The sequence below is a fragment of the Crotalus tigris genome, unplaced genomic scaffold, assembly GCF_016545835.1.
Source record: "Crotalus tigris isolate CLP2741 ecotype Arizona unplaced genomic scaffold, ASM1654583v1 scf7180000024359.8030256, whole genome shotgun sequence".
Classification (NCBI taxonomy): Eukaryota; Metazoa; Chordata; class Lepidosauria; order Squamata; family Viperidae; genus Crotalus; species Crotalus tigris.
This window is the reverse complement of record NW_024100528.1, coordinates 6139350-6155560: the sequence shown is the minus strand read 5'-3', so window position 1 is coordinate 6155560 and position 16211 is coordinate 6139350. Positions and strand designations below refer to the sequence as shown.

General features: G+C 36.6%; 1 long non-coding RNA gene across 2 annotated transcripts; it reads right to left on the bottom strand.

Moving 5' to 3' along the window:
• Nucleotides 1–291: 291 nt before the first annotated feature.
• LOC120300778 lies at nucleotides 292–16098 on the bottom strand. 2 transcript variants are annotated; one of them, XR_005554739.1, is made up of 4 exons: nucleotides 15594–16098; nucleotides 6310–6359; nucleotides 1871–2159; nucleotides 292–1064 (listed from the first exon to the last, which is right to left on the bottom strand). It is a non-coding gene; the product is annotated as an uncharacterized LOC120300778 (long non-coding RNA). The 2 variants fall into 2 exon arrangements; XR_005554740.1 differs by having other exon boundaries at nucleotides 1951–2159.
• Nucleotides 16099–16211: the final 113 nt, after the last annotated feature.

The window sequence follows — 16211 nt, the reverse complement described above, 5'->3', positions numbered from 1 at the left end:
TTAATAACAGCAATGAAAGCTTCAAGAATTAAAATTTGTCAGCAATTGTTGCGTGCTATGGGAATTAAGGGGAGGAATTTCTTCACAGCATTGTGACAGCTTACAAAATTCAGACTCATCCTTATGACCCAGAAACAAATAATTCATGGAATTTCAACAAAAACTTTATTTGTGGGGAAATAATTGAAACCTAAACTTATTCAGGAAACTCATAAGTACAGGTTTTGAGACACAGATGGTATTATTCACATGGATTTCCTTGAAAATAGGTGCTATTATCAACTCAGAGCATTACAGGCAACATCCAAAACTTAGAAAAAACAATTAAGAAACATTTGGAAACAGGAAAGAAATTTTGCTGTCACATGACAATGATAGATTTCATCTCAGCCCTCAAGAAATCACTGCAAAATTGGATCTTACAGTCTTAATTTCTCTGTCATTTAGTCCAGACTTTGAGCCAGGCAACTTCCACCTTATGCAGCTCTCATTATATACATCAAGGTCAGAGAACACCAAGGACTTTACAATTTAACCCTGAGCTACAGATATTCCCTTTTACTGGAACTCCCACCTTTTCCCTGATTGAAGCAATATCTCTGTGGGTATTTGCCTGAAGAGGTAGAAAGGATTGTCAGAACCTGGTTGAAGAGACAAAATAGGAATTTTTGTGATACCCTTTTCTTGTTTCATTATTAAAATATCCTTCTTATGACCAAAGTCATAGAGGTTGGAGAGACTGTTTTTATCCAACTCTTATATATCTGGATTGTTTGCACCCTGGATGCCTATTTGTATCCATCTTGCAAAGTTTGTAATGGGAAGAATATAGGAGTGGGAGTATTGGAATGTCAGCACAAAACCCAAGTCATTTGCAGCACTGAAATTGTCTTTATTTCTTCCTCTACAGGAGCAGAGTTTTTTGAAGCTTGACTTTGCAGCATCTCCTCCACAGACACATTTTTGCCTCATTCTTGTTCCATTCCTTTGCCAAGTCCTTGTGCTTTCAGTCTAAGTCTGAGCATCCTTCACATTCAGCCCATCTGTGGTGTGACTTGAGTATGCTAACATAAAGAGAAGAGAGCATTTCTTATGCCAAGCTAGTTCCACCTGCTGGCTCTTAAATGATTGAATCCTGCCATGAGCAAGATATTTCTAGCAGGACAGTCATTATTGCTCGCAGTATAGAAGAGTGCACACATAAATCCATTGCTTTATGTTCTAGCTATTACTTCATAATTTTTCTACCATAAGGGGAAGGGATAGAGCAGAATGACTATATTCAACCTATAGTATGATCTAAGATGCTGTACTACAAAGAAGAGTGTAACGTTCTGAATATTCCCATGCAATTCCATAGAAATTTAATATATGTCTGTTCTTATTCTGACCAAGGACAAACAGCAAACTCCTCTGTCCTTTGGGAAACAGGATAAATTTGTTTCCACAGTCTGAAGACCTAAAGTATTGCTCTTATTCTGCCTAATCCATGCAAACGAAAGAAAAAGAATTGATCTTCAAGTCCAAACAATAGAAATTCCATAGCTTTAGATATTGATGTGATATGAAAGGGCTAACAAAACCTCTGATATTGATATGTCAGCTATTCTGTGGGCAAGTTAGTTAGACTTTCTAAGAAATCTAACTAACTTTAGCCATATTCTATGAAGAGTCAAGGCCTTCAGAAATTGAAAGGACAGAAGTGGAGAAATAGAAAATGGGTGATTTATGTTACTACCATATCCTAAATAAAAATGTTAAACTTACTCAGCTATCACCATATTTCCAAGGCTGCTTAGGTCATCCTCAATTGTTGTATAATAAAAAGTGTTCTGTTAAATATCACAATTAAAATTGCTACCAATCTTACCTGAAAATTCCAAATTCTCTTGTTCTGTGATGGAATCTCCAGTTACAGTGGGAGAAGATGTGAAGCAACAGAGATCTTACCTCCCCCAGAATCTCTGAAACCATTATCTGGCCATTCCGAAGAAAATGCAGTCAATTTGTGTAGATTCTTGTAAATAGGCATGCAGCAATAAATATATAAGCTTGATCATCTCATGATGTCATTCTGGTTCCTTATGCCTGACATGTCTCCTCTCGTGTTTCCGGATAATCACCTCTTCAAACTCCCTCTGTTTCTTTCGGAGTATGGTCTACTTGGGGCCATTTAAAGATTTCCACATTTAAATACTAAAATGATATAGTGACCTTCAAAATCTACAATATCTTGTTCAACTATAAAATGTTGTCACTATAATTGCCATGGTTTTGATAGGTTTTGAATTTTCCCTTATGGAAATCTGTTCAATCCATTTCATGGCAAAACCCTTTTCTTATTTGGAAGAATTTGAAAAAAAATAACATTGTATTTCATTGACTTAAATTTGAATAGAATTTGCTTTCTCTCTCATAATAATCTTTCATACAAAACTGATTAGAATTTTAAAGAAATCTCAAATATGGTTTTATTGAAATAGCAATCATATTGCATCTCATGTCTAAATTACAAATATCCATAAAGTTCATGAACCTGGAGTTGTCTATAGCCTTTAAATAATAACCCAGTGGAAGAAAAATATTTAAAAGATAATATAGTTAAAATAACATTTTCAAAACTGTTGCAAAACTAAATATTGGCAACTCAAATATCAACAAAAATATGAAAAACTAATTAAAATGAAATTCAAGACAAAATAAAACAAACAACTGGATATTATCATAAGAATATTGATAGGGACAGGTTAATAACTGAGACAGTCACTTTCATTTTCTCTATTCCTGAAACTGCACATTTACCATGACCAGTGTGAATTAAATTCAATGTTGTTAATATCGCACAGGGTTAGTCAAATCCAAGTGGTTTTTTCAAGATGCAGAGAAAGCTTTGATATTGTGAGGGGCAATTTTCTATCAAGTGTTGTTTCCACATGTTGTGAGTGTTGAAATCACCTTTTCTATAAGGGACACTTGATGAAGTCTGCTGCCAAAATGAGAAGCGAAAATAACATCCTGCACAAATTGTGTGGCACTAGCTGAGGGTTTGGAGTGGACATTTGTGAGTGTCTGCAATTAACTTGGTTTACTCAGTAGCAGAGTATTGTGACCCCGAGTGGCTTAATAGTCTATACACAAGTAGGATTGATACACAATTGTATGAGTCAATGTGCATCATTAGTGGAATGATTCAATCTACTCCCACAAACTGGTTGCCTGTTTTGTATCATATACCACCTCTGGAAGTACAATGAAAAAAGACCCTTCTTCAAGAATATCTGATGATTATTGATAATTTCCCAGCTGCCAGGACTGAGCAACATAGCCTGCTTGGAGTGAAACAGGTTGAGAGCTAGACACCTAGGCATCTCTACTGCTAAAGCACTTGTAACAAAGATAGTATTAAGAAGAGATTCAGGGTGGCCCCTCCCTTACCACTGGACTGTAAGAGGAAGGAGGGGGGAAACACAATCGGGCTTGCAAGGTTTTGCTATTATAGCCTAATGAACAATAAAGTATAGTTCTAGTCTTCCCATGGAGTTGATTTCAGCTCTGATTTACCTCGTGTGGCTAACAGGCATTAATGAAAAGAAATTCTGTGCACTGGATAAACCTGTGAACCTCCAAATCTGTAGATCATTTCTGAGTGGATTGATGTGGAACATTCTACACTTGAAGAAGTGGCCGTCAATTGTTTAAAATAATTAATAGCTTTTTCAGGATCATTAAATTTCATCAAACTGGTTTCCAAGATAAGCCAAATATTGCTGGATAAAGAAAGTTTTTTTTTCTTGTTGCCTGGCTATAAGATGAACCTGGTGGAATGTTCTGTATTTCTGTGCAACTCTGAACGATAGAGCTGGAAACAACATTAGTTTCTTTCCTTTATATTTCAAATTTGTTGTCATTTTAGCTGCTTGAGATTTTGTCTCAATCAGCTCTCTGGAGAAATTCAATGACAACAGGATCAATAGATTGCAAGGAATCAGATCTAGATGGCATATAATAGACTGCCTCTATAGATTCAGCAAAATCTATCTGAAACAGGTCTAGGAGAGTTTTTTTAATGGTTTATTTTAAATATGCTTATGTTGTTGATCAGATAATTCAAGCAAACCTTATTCTTCTACTTTCTTGACCTTGGATATGTTCCAAGATTTTCTGGCAGGTCACCAGCATTTTACTAACTGTTAGGTCACAAGCTGTTAAAGCATCAGTAATTCTTTCGATCTTAGCTTGTTGTTCTTTTAGCTGCTTCTTGATCTCATCATCTCTATCTTTTTAATCTTATCTCCAAAATCTAAAAAAGTCTATTCAGTGAATTCAACAGAACAAGGAACTCAATATTGTTTATTTCATGAAGCAAGAATGGAAGCTTGGAATTTCTTGGTAAACCTAGTTTTCTCTGTAACTTCCACTTGATTTGGAGTCTCAGCCAATTCTCTACATATGCCAAGATGGAGAAGATAGCTTCTGACTTGAAGCTTCATTCCCTGTATTTGTTATAGCTTCTTCAGAAGCCAAGAATGGAAAAAGGCTGAATGTTAGGTATATTTAATTACCTTACCAGCTCTCTTCAGAGTCCACAGACTTTATTTCTGCAGAGATGGTGTGGGGAATAAATAGACCCTTTGCATGGCATTATTTTGATGAAAGTTCAGTTCATCATATCATCGAATAAAATATGATTGGACATCTGGAAATTTTACTGCTTTAAAAGAGAAGAACAGGAAACTTTTGGTCTTGTCACCTGATAATATACTGGTGTAAGAATATATTGTTTACAAAGCAGATGTTCCTGATTTTGAAAAATACCTTCTTTTATATTAATATGAATTCATATAGGAACCATCTTCAGGACCTTTGTGTTGGATACGATGTGTCTGTGTTTATGTGCACATGCTGCTTCACTACCCATCATTACCACAACAAGGATAATATAACTTTTTGAAATACTTTTATAGCTCTTCTCTTTTCATTCCTTTTCAATCCAGTTACCACTAACCACAAACCTCATATCTATCTAATTTGGTTTCCTCCTTTCTATTTTTAATACTGTGATTATTTCTTTTTACCTGATTTTCCCTTTAAAATATTTTTATCAAAAGTTTTAGACAAAAAGATAAAAGCTAACACAAACTAATAAAAAGTAAAGAAGAAAAAAGAATGAGATAAAACAAAAGGTTCAAGAAAAGAAAAAGTGAAGAAAAACAGAAAAGAAAGAAAAAAGTTATAAAGTAGTTTCAACCCTGACTGCTCTTTAGAAGGCCAGATCCTGAAGTTGAAACTCAGGTACTTTGGCCACCTAATGAGAAGGAAGGACTCACTGGAGTACAGTATAATGCTGGGAAAGATTGAGGGCAATAGAAGAAGGGGACGACAGAGAATGAGGTGGCTGGATGGAGTCACTGAAGCAGTAGGCATGAGCTTAAATGGAATCCAGAAGATGGTAGAGGACAGGAAGACCTGGAGGAATGTTATCCATGAGGTCGCGATAGGTCAGACACGACTTCGCAACTAACAAAAAAAAACATATTTTAACCTCTGTCTCAAAAAAGTAACAAGAAAAGAAAAATTGATGAAAAATTGAAATAAAGGAAAGAGATGCAAAGAAGTTGCTTCCACCATTCTTCACAGCAATTATAAGTACTATTATATTTTTATTTCTGTAAAGTGACATCATATTACTCTTCTTTCTACAATTTATCCTGTCTAACCACCAAAACATAAATCACAAGTTCATTTTTTTCATATTTTATGCAAAAAGATGCATAAGATGCTTCCAACCACCACTAAATGTGGAAAAGGTCTTTTCTTTAATTAAAGAAGTCAATTCTCTTATTTCAGTAAAATTTGTCAGCTTTATTAACCATTCCTCCATAATAGGTAATGTTGAATTTTTCCATCTCTATGCACATAATAATCTACCATAGGAGATATCATATATTGAAAAAAATCTCCATGGCTTTTTTTCCTGTTCATCCATTAATCCGAAAAAAAAAGCTTTGGCTTCAATTGATTATTAATTTTTAATTTTTCTGTATCAATTTGAATTCAATATTTTTTTTGCTTTTTACATATCCACTGACATGATAAAATGTCCCTTCATGTTGTTCACATTTCCAGCATAGATTTGAAGTTCCTTTATACCTTTTAGATAATTTATCTCGTGTCATGTACCAATGCTATATCATTTTATAAAAATTCTCTTTCAGATCATAACACAATATAAATTTCAACCCTTTTAACCACATATTTTCCTGTTGATCCATTTATATATTATAAACAAAATTCTTAGCTCACTCTTACCTCAATTTCCTTGATGTTTTTCTTTTCTTTTTTTCCCTGTTGCTGTTTCTCTGGAAGAAGTAAGGAAAAATTGTGTACACATTGTCACATTTATGAGTTAAGGCAGTTTTTGAGAGAACATGGACAGGGGGTAGCTTAATTTACAGGCATTTCATTTTCAATACTTATATGCATTTTTCTTCTCAGTTCATTTTTGATGTGTGATTTCTGACAGTATATATATATAACATATTTGCATATGCGTATGCTGGTATTTCCCATGAATACAATGACTTGAGGAAATGTTGGTTTCATCTGGAATTGGTAATCATAACTTAACAAGATGGAGATATTAGGTATGTCTGTCTTCATCTGCAGGTCTTCCTTTTGTGTGAGATTGACTTTAAATTAAGCACATCTGAATTTAAATTCAAGGCTAAATTCAGCAAGTGTATTAGAAGTATAGAAAAACTAGATACATCTTATGCGCTTGCTAAATATGGAATAGGTACAGAGTCTTACTAGTGTTATTATTCATCAAGCTTCATTGTTCCATATCACTTCTATTAAAAACATGAATTAGAGATTTACCTAACTTTCTGATTCGGATTTTATCAGCTATTCTTTTATATGTGATGGGGCTCATAATTTCAATTTCAGTAACAAATTGTCATCAAGCCTAACAGAAAACTGAGCCCATAAAGAATATGGCACAGTTAGTTACTACCATCTCTTTGTCTTGAGTTGTAAATGTATTTCAGTAATCAACACACAGAATAATAGATAAATTGTTTCAGCAACAAGGAAATTCCTTGTCTGAAAAGGATATGTGGTTTAGATGCTAAGATACTTTCTGGTAGAGTGTTTTGTGAGACTTGGATGGCTGAATATAATATTTTATGGCTGTTATGCTTAGCTATTAAACTCAATATTTAAACAATCTCAGTTTCTATCCTTGCCACCCAATGAAATCTCTTAGTCACACTTCTACAAGATTACATTATTTTAAATATTTAAATAGAAATGTAGTCTTTTGCAAAATAAAGTGCCAGTTCCTAATGTTTTTATATATCTAAACCTACATCTGTATGCTGCAGGAATGCCTTAGTACAGAGCAAGCTGGGAGTTAAATTTATTTTCTGGAAAATAGTTATCTTTTGAATGACCACATGTACCATGTGTGGGTATACTCACTGTATGTTCCCAAATTTTAAATCAAAGTTTTTAAAAATAAAAAAATTAAACTCAAGTTAACTTTTGCTGTTCAAAACTATTGGTTGTAGTGATATGAGTAAAATTGAGTGCAGTATTTTTTTGGTGATGTGGTCCTTGCTGCTCGTTCTATAATATTGGGATTATCATGCCACTACAGCAAGTTGACCTTCATGTTTATCTGTGTGTATGTCTGTATTTCCTATTTTCTAGGAATTCAAGGTGACAAATATTATATACACCCTCCAGAGTCACTATGTGAGATGGGTGTATAAACAAATTATATTCTGACCCTCAATTTTCTGTCTATGTAATAGCTTTGTCTGCGAGATACGGAGTAGCTAAAAGTCACTCAGGGAACTTTCATGGGGAAGACTAGATTTAAATATGCATTTAGTGTGATTCTAGTCCAATACTTTCACTATTCATGACAGATTCCATGCAATAGTCAAACCCACATTTTTCTAATTTATAGAGAGACATATTATTCATTGTGTCACTAGTACAGATTGGGCGAGACCTGGCTTAAAAACAGTAACTGTGAGAGGGACCTTGGAGTCCTAGTGGATGATCACTTGACTATGAGCCAGCAGTGTGCAGCAGCAGCCAAAAGAGCTAATAAAATCCTGGGTTGTATAAACAGAGGCATAGAATCAAGATCATGTGAAGTATTAGTACCATTTTATAAAACTGTAGTAAGACCACACTTAAATACTGCAGCAAATTTTGGTCACCATATCACAAAAAAGATGTTGAGAGTTTGGAAAAAATTCAGAGAAGAGCAACTAAGATGATTAAAGGCCTGGAGACTAAAACATATGAAGAACAGCCACAGGACTTGGATTTAGCTAGTCTAAAGTAAAGAATAAATAGGGGAGCAGTATTCCAGCATTTGAGGGGCTGCCACCAAGAAGAGGGGGGTCACGTTATTTACCAAGGCTCCAGAGGGCAGGACAAGAAACAATGGTTGGAAACTGATCAAAGAGAGAAGCAACCTGGAATTAAGGAGAAACTTCCTGACAGTGAGGACAATTAACCAGTGGAACAGCTTGTCTTCAGAAATCGTGGGCGCTCCATCACTGGAGATTTTTTAAGAGGCTAGACAGTCGCTTATCTGAGATGGTATAGGTTCTCCTGCTTGAGCGAGGGGCTGGACTAGAAGACCTCCAAGGTCCCTTCCAGATTCTAATCTACTCTGTTCTGTTCTGCTCTGTTCTATTCTTCTATCAGAAGCGAAAATCTGCTTTAGTGAGGCAACCAATGGGGAAAAAAATCATGGTCATGATGAAATATAGAGAGGTAAACAGGGGCAGAGTATCTGATTTGCCTTTCTTGCAGTATTGGTTACAATCTAAATCAAAAGCAGAAAGGCAATGCAAAATAAACTTTTGACTACTAAGCATAAATACCATACCCGTCCATTACTATTTTAATAGTTACCATAATACTATAAGGAAACCAAATTTGCAATATATCAACAAATGCAGAGGAATTAATTATTAGAGGAAATGAGAAGGGAATTACAAGTAGTTTCACTTGGCTAATGAATAACACAAGACACAATAATAATACCGTAGTAAAAACTGTAGGTGTGAATTAAATAACCTGGACATGTTAGTTATGAGATACTTCAGTTTTCCAGAATGACAAAATAGTTTCTGGGTTTCTGTTGATAAGAACAAGATGCCTTCCTCCCAATCCTTAGAATATATTTTGACTATGCTGATACTAGCAATAGTAATAGCAATAGCACTTAGACTTATATACCACTTCATAATCCTTTACAGCACTCTCTAAGTGGTTTACAGAATTAGCATAGGGCCCCCAACTATCTCAGAAGAATGGAAGTCTAAGTGGCAGAAGCACTGGCAAGAATATCAGATATATATAATATTGATTGGTGGAGGAGTTTGATTCTGGGCAATAGGAAACAAGAGTTTATATTTTATATTTGTTTTATTGTTGGAAGATGTCTTGATGACATCTTTGCTTCTACATTTGCACATTACTTCATTTTTTCCTTTACACTTGCCAGCCCTCTTTTTAAGTCTCATTCACTTTCATTAACAATTTGGTAATAATAAATAAAACTAAAACTAATCTTTTACTGTGCTATACATTTCCTGTCTAAACAGCCTTTTTATAAAGGAATGTAATTGTCATTTCTTCAGTTTTTCATGGTTGTTTGTAAAAATGTTCAAATGTTTAAATTCTCTTCTTACTAGGAAGAAAAGGCTGGTTTAGGAAATGGAAAATTGTGGCTGATGTTTAAATCATCTCTGTGCATATTTCAACTCAGAGGGACATAAAAACCTGTTCTGGTTAACAAAGCTTGTATTCTATATTCTATTCTGTATTCTGAGGAGCTTACATACAAAATAGGCTAACAAGCAGTGAAGAACAGTTTTATGGGAAGGAAAAGGAACTGAAAAATCTGGGTGACCATCAGATGGTAGTTAGGAACTATAGGTTTCTATACCTCTTTGTTGTCATCTAGTTAATCTAATTCTTCACCTACAAATGTGGTTATAACTGATTAAAGGACAGACACATCAATAATTATCGCTGAGTCATTTCTCTGACTCAAGAGACATTCCAAAACGAAAATCCTTACTTATATTTGTAACCAATGAAAGAAGATCAAAGAAGATTTATGGACATTTTGTAATATATGCATTTATATTTGGATATATGGATTGAATATAGATAGGAGTTGTAGGCTGAATACACCAATGGAACTTTATCTACTGCTCCCACATCATACCTTCAAAAGACAATAGTAAGATTATTAATCTCTCCTCCTTTCCCTACATATAACAGCTTCTCCTCATGAACAGATACTGAGAACATTTCACTCCTAGCTTGGGTATAAATGAGGAGAGAAGATAGTAAAACTAGTGTCTTCCATAAATTTAGGACTACAAATCCTATACTCGTTATTTATTTATTTATTGTTTTAAAAGAATGACAAAAAGAGGAAAACCCCCCCCCCAAGATATTTATGATAAAAGATATACACATTGTGAAACTTGAATTGTAATTCTATTTTTATTGTTTTTCAAAATATTTATCTTTTATGGTTTTATTGCTTTAATGTTGTAAGCCCCCAAGAGTCACTTTAAAGTGAGATGGGCAGCAAACAAATTTAATAAATAATAATAAAGGAAAAAAACAATTAAAAGTGCTTTTTTTTAAAAAAAGTAAAATATATAACAAGTAAAAAAGAATACAGTATATAATTTCAGCAGTAAATATTGCAATTCTATAAATAGGTCTCTAATGAAATTATTATTCAGTTATGTATATATTTCTAGTACATTTATATAACTATTGTTTTTTTAATTGGCTGTATTTTGTAGTCCCATATTTCATTTTATTTGTCTATACCAATGGTTCTCAACCTGTGGGTCAGAACCCCATTTGGGGTCGAACGACCATTTCATGGGGGTCGCCAAACAACGCAGTCTGCCATTTTCCCCCCCTTTTCCTTAGCTGTGCTACTCCCTTTTATTCTATTGGCTTTTGAAAGCCAATAGAATAGACTCTCTTGAATAGAGTCTAATTCTATTGGCTTTCAAAAGCCAATAGGAATTGTTCAGGCTGTCTCTGCCCTGCTGAGCCCGCCAAAAGTCCCATTCTGCAAACGGTGCTGCACCAGTTGAGTAGTCCTCGACTTACGACCGGTTGAGTAGTCCTCAACTTACGACCGGTTGGGGGTCGCGGCATTAAAAAGGTTGAGAACCACTGGTCTATACAAAGTCTACATCTTTAGGCAACCAGTTGGCAAGATAGTGGCAAGTGCAATCAGGTCTTCAATCCATTCAGTGAAAGGGACCATATATTTAGCTTTCCAGTGCCGCAAGATCAGTCTTTTATCTGTAGTAAGGGAACATAGAATCTATTTATGTTATCCGGTTGCTCAAATTCCATGTACTAAGTATGTAATTCAACAGAATACAGGCAGTCCTTGATTTACAACAGTTCTTTTAGTGACCGTTTTGAAGTTACAACGGCACTGAAAAAAGTGACTTATGACCATTTTTCACTTATAACTGTTGCAGCATCCCCATGGCCACGTGATTTACATTCAGATACTTGACCCACTGAATCCCATTTATGACAGCTGCAATGTCCCAGAGTCATGTGATCCCACTGACAAGCAAAGTCAATGGGAAAGCCAGATTCACTTAACCGTGTTACTAATTTAAGAACTGCAGTGATTCACTTAATAAATGTGGCAAGAAGAGTCCTAAAATGGGGCAAAACTCACTTAACAAATTTCTCACTTTTGTGGTCAATTGTAGTTGTAAGTTGAGGACTACCTGTATTATCCTCTGAAAATTTTAGCTTTTGTTGTACCATCATATTTCTTTCTCTCCAAACTTAGTAAATATAAGACATTGTAAAAGCATGTGTTTTAAATAAGCATTGTCTTTATAAAATGCAATTTCCTTTTCTATGCAGTCCCTTTCCTTTATCATTGTCCATCATTGGGATAGATGGGAAATTTCTGCTGCTTTTATATGTTTCCCAACCATTAAAAGATGACCTATAGAAGGCAAATTAGCAAACTCTCAATAAAAGAAAAATATCTCACAGTTTTACTAGGATCGTCAAGACTAGGCTTTTCAAATCTGCTTGCCTCTAGATTGGTTGGGACTACAGCTCCCAGAATGCCAGCAAAGATGAATTGGGAAAGATGATAAATATGTATATTACATATACATGTTGACTTTATGTACTAAAATGGGAATGGTAGGCATGCCACCTTGAACATTTGAATGGAGGTGGAACAGGAATCTGATATGTGTAAGCAGTTTATGTTATTTGTTGTACATTGCCTGGATACTTTATGTTGCAGCTTCTGTAATGGAACATATAATGTATTTTTGGTAGCTATAACAACTGACTTGCAGATACAGGTGGGAATAGGTTAAGCAAGGATGTCCCAAAATGTTGCCTACTTCTGTTGGGAGGCAATCCTTCAATAATTCTTATCCAAAGCCATTTCAGATATATTGGTACCAATCAGCAAAATTGAGTCTGAGAAAGAGGAAGCTTAGCCAGATAAAATAGGATCCAAATATTTGAAGATTCGAATTCTTTTCAATAGCAGCCCCATACAGATCCCTTTAGAATAACCTAATCTGGATATTATTAGATTATGCAACATTTTTATTTAATCTAATAAAAGATTTTAGAGCAGAGGTCCTCAACCTTTTGGGCACCAGGGACCGGTTCCGTGGAGAAAGGTTTTTCTGCGGACCAGAGAGTGCGTAGTTTTGTGTGCTGCCTGCATCCCACAGATGGGGCTTTGGTTGTTTGTGCAGCCCGGTTGCTGGCATGCTGTGGCCCGGTACTGGTCCAAGGCTTGGGGGTTGGGGACCCTTGTTTTAGAGCTTTCAAGTACACAAACATAGCACTTGTTTCAACTCCTTAAAGCAGATGTATCTTTTCCCTTCCTTTCCCTGTGGAGAGAAACTGAAATCCTGTGAAAAGATGCAGCTGCTATGAGGTGATGAGATATAAGTTATATTTCACTCAGGCTGGATTCCAAAGTGCTGCAGAATTTTATCTACTACGTCATATACATTTTTGGCAGGCTTTCTTCTCAAGGAACGGGATGCCACTAAAATATCTATAGAACAGGGGTGTCAAACTGCCGGCCCGCGGGCCAGACGCGTCATCCCAAAACCGCGCCCACCCCATTGCCAGCAATGGAGAAAAAGCTCCGATACGTCACATGACATCACGAGTTTGACATGCCTGCTATAGAATCATTGCAGCAGTGGCCATGTCAAGTGACAAATCACCTGAAGACATTTTGATTAGTAAGATCCTTAAGTATGGGTTGGGAGAGGGCATTAAGTAAATCTATATAGTAATTTACTTGAAAACTGAAGTCAAAGGGAACTCATCAACAGTTCCTCCTCAGATTAGAATAGCATGCTAGATGGGGTTCCATGCGGCCTGGAAATCTTCAGCTTTTCCACTCATGATTTAGATGAGAAGGAGAGATGCATATCATATTTGCAGATGACACAAAGCTGCAATAGTTTTGAAGACAAAATGAATTTCTAAATTTTCTTGGTAGCTTCAATCAATCAATTTAATTTATTGTGGTTATAAATCAGTATGGATGAGTGATAGGTTAGAGAGAATAGGCTGAAAATAACAGAATGGGATTTAATCAGAAAAAAAACTTCAGATGCAGTTTAATTTAAAATGGTTTGATAGCTGCTAAAAAGGCAATGGCATTTTGCGCTGCATTAATATTTCTAAATCACAAGTAGTAATACTTTACTGTATTCTGTACTAGCCATACTACACTTTGATCAGTGTCCCGTTCTAGACATCAGACTTTAAGAAAATTTCAGAAATTGTGTGACAAACACAAGATAGATTAATAAGGATGATCAGGGGACTAGATGCAACTTCCCATGAATTAAGAAAACACAGTTGTGACAGCAGATAATAGTACTTTTCAAACATCTGAAGGGGTGTAGTATAGAAGAAGCTGAGATATGTTCTCTACAACAGAATAATCTTGTTATAAAAGGCAGATATAGATAGACTGTTAGGAACAATTTTCTAGCAATTTGATAGTGGAACCAATTACTGAGAGATGGGATGAACTCCCTTAATGGTAGAACAGATTTCTCCAGCACTGCATGCCAGGAGACATATGCGTCTGTTGTTTGGGGACGGTTGCATAGGTGTTCCATTTATGTTTCTACAAATGTAACCCTCTGGCTAGGGAGCATTCAACAGCAAAAGAATAAGAAGTTGGATCAAACAATCAGCATGCAGGATGTGCACCTCCACACATTGCACAGCTCGGATTTGGGAGATGTGTGTGTCAGTCAGTCTGTAGCCATTTGCAACCTACACTTAACCATCAATCCCTTGGCACTGTAGGCATGAGGCACAACTACAGGCGGTTGGGAGCAACTCTAAATCAGCCTTAAGATGTGTTCAAGTGAAGGCCTGACAAACATCTGTAGTTAAACCATATTCAAATAAGCTACAATTTACTGGATTGATATATTATTCTAAAAAAAGAACAAATAAACAATGCTTCACCTTCCCCTATGAGATTATACAGCCTTGAAATTTGGCTCTCACATATTGTTATCACAATGAAGAGTGTCAAATGTCTGTGAGGAATTCTGGTTGATGATCCATATCATACAGAGCACCTTCACAGGAAGAAAATATCTGATGTCAAAATTTATTCTCAACACATCTGATAGAACTTACATGACAAAAAGTGAAGAGATAAAGCCCTGTAACCATGTTGACTTTAAAACTTTGTTTCCATACCCTAAGCCATGATGTGTGTTTCTTTAGTATGTTGGTTAACATGTGAACCCATCTAGTAGCTTTGCTCACACTTGGTTCATGTGTAACTGAAGCCAGAATTATGGTCTATAAGTAAAAAAAAATAAGAGCCAGTTTGGTATAATGGCTAAGGTGCTGACCTAGAAAACAGGAGAAACTGAGTTTGGGCCAGTCACTCTCTCACAACCTAATCCACCTCACAGGTTGTTGTGGGGGGAAAAAGAAGTAACAACATTATTTATTTATTTATTTAGATTCAAAGGCAAATGTTTAGCATGTGTATGGACATGCACACAGCCCTGGCTGGCAATTCCATAAATGAAATATATTTTTTGCTGGGATTTTCTTGCAGCTCTGAAGAATATGCTGAGAAAAGATGCAGCTATTTAAGGAACTGCAGAGAAATTGTAGGTGAGCCTCTTGGCATATTCCCCCCCCCCATTATGTCTTGCCTAGTTTTAGTTTCAGGTTGCATGGCTACAGTAGACACCCTATTCAATCACAAGACTTTAAATAGTATCTGTAAGCAAGTAGAATGCAACTATGCATGACTTGCACTTCCTTTTCTCTTTTGCATTTCTGACCACACCTGGAACAAGGATTTATGGATTTCTTTTCACTGTATTAACTCCGCAAGAAGGTACCCCTCCATGAATCCCTCTGAAAGGGAAATGTGTGTTAAGAGTGATGGCCCCCAACGTTATATAAAGAAGAAACCTGGCATCATAATCTGAGATCTTTTAATCTCCCACCTTTTCTTCATTAACATCCAAAGTAATCTTCAGAGATTCTGCCAAGACTTTGCCACCACTTGGAACCCGCGGCACGCCCCTAGCGGACTGGTGAGCGATGTCACAAAGGAGAATGCGGGTCCACCTTTCAAGCCTGCGCGTGATGTCAGAAGTTCATCATTGCCAAGGATCCTGGCTTGCAATCCGGGGTCACTCTTCTAGGAGGGCTTTATACAAATCAAGGAGAATTGTTTCAACTTCATCAGGTTTTTTTTTTGCTTGCGGGCTCAGATAACCTGAGGAGAACAGCCCTACCCTCCCTTATTTTCGCACATAGTTGACCGGGCCGCCAGAGAGCCACCTCGGCAGCATTGGGGCAGCAGCAGCAGCAACAGCAGAAGCGGGAAGAGGTGCCGGTTTGGGCAGGGAAGACGCTTGAACTTTGAAGCCAAAAGGTGCAGAGAATTAGCGGCCCACCGGCCCCGGAGGCGCGCGGGAAAAGCCCGTGTCTCCCGCTGCGACAAGAGGGCAAGCAGCCCAGCCCCCCCCCCGTACTGAACCCCACCCCGGGGTGGCCGAGCCAGACTGGCGGGGACGGCGGCGAGCGCGCGTGCTGTGGCCAAAGGAAGGCGGCGGCTG